This window comes from Dipodomys spectabilis, unplaced genomic scaffold (genome assembly GCF_019054845.1).
Source record: "Dipodomys spectabilis isolate Male_0828 unplaced genomic scaffold, ASM1905484v1 ptg000651l, whole genome shotgun sequence".
Taxonomy (NCBI): domain Eukaryota; kingdom Metazoa; phylum Chordata; class Mammalia; order Rodentia; family Heteromyidae; genus Dipodomys; species Dipodomys spectabilis.
In genome coordinates, this window is record NW_024871328.1 from 293,133 (window position 1) to 294,850 (window position 1,718).

Consider the following 1,718-nt stretch of genomic DNA (forward strand, 5'->3'; position numbering starts at 1 on the left):
ACTACACCTCTGCAAATGTGACGCCCTCCTTGTTCTGAAAAGAACACCACAATAAACTGAGCTGCATCATTTTTCCTCCACTGGAATTCTTGAGATCAGAACACTTGCAAATATTATTTATATTTATACTTTTTTAACTATCATAGATATTCAGGATGCTAAGATAGGAAAATTATGGTTCAAAGTCCACCCAGGCAGGAAGGTTTCTTAGAATCTTATCTCCAAAAAACTTCTCCACAAAAGACAGACTCAAGTGGCACTGAGGTTGAAGTGGTAGGGCACAAGCCTTGAGTATAAACAGGCTCAGAGACACTGCCCAGGCCAAGAGTTCAAGCTCTAGGATGAACCAATCAAACAAAAACAAAATAGAAAACAAACTCGAAACCTAGCATTTTTCTCCATGTATACAGAGGCATGTAAATAAGGAAATGGCTTCCTGTGTTATATATAGGTAAAAGAAGGAAGATGTCACACAATTACTCTCTTCATACCATATTAAAACAAACCCTTAAAAAATTGGTTTTTCTAAATGTGTAAATTAATGTCATCCATTTGTTGGCAACTCTGTCTAGATTATTCACATTAACATGGTACACATGTGGGAATTATCTATTAACTATGTTCTAATTTTAACTCTCTTTAAAGAGTATCTAGGCAAATAGAATGCCAGAATCATTTGTGAATTTTTCAATTAATCCCTCTGCTTAAAAAGAATTTTGTAGTATCCTATAGAATATGAAATTACAAACAAAATCAAAAAATATATTTTAAATCGAAATTCTAATTTAACGAGGTCTGCAAAGTCCTACATTAGACGAACTTTGCTATTTCTCCAGACTTAAGCTTTTGTAAACCTTCAAAATTTATTTGGAATCCAACACAATGAGGCTTACTTACTTTTGCAAACTTTTGGATGGGAATCATGAGCTATTTTGCATTTAGGAATGTTCTGTAATGATGAGAGAATTTAAACCACAAGTGAGGAAATATATGAGATGCATTCAATAGGAATCTTCATTTCTCAAAACATAATTACAAAATTAGCCCAAACTTCCCACTGTGTATTCCTTTCTTGTTGCTTGGTTTGTTTTACTGAGACAAAATTATTCTACCTGGTCCAGGGAATCTATCGTTATGTAATTCCACTCTCTAATCTCCTGTCTGAGTGCTAGAATTCCAGACACGTATCACATTGCCCTGCCATAGTTTGTTTATTTAATCTAGAAACAGACTAGCAATTCTTAACTTCTCCTGTGATCTTATCCACAGACTGACTGCTCAGACTGTTTATGTACTATTTTCAAAGATGTTTTAACATTTTACACAGGATATGAACATTTTCAGATGCACCTGCAGGGTTCACTGATTCATTCCACCATTGATTCTATCCCGTTAATAATGATTGCTTGACTCTCTTATTATCTCTGGTCCCTACCGATGTAATATTCTCAATTTCTGGGGGAAAGTTCACTAGAGGGCTTTCCAATATTAAAAATTATCACTTGATTCTAGTCTTACTCAGGACCTATTTTCTATTGTTTTCTAACTATTCCACATATTCTGAGAGTTGTTTCATTTGTGTATTTTTGTGTGCACCTATAAGTGTCTCTGTGTGTATGTGTATGTTTGTATGTATGTATGCAAAAACCTAAATCTGTTATTCAGCAATCTTGCTCGTGACTGGTATTCAAGCTTTTGGCTGGTTAATTATAGGTAGT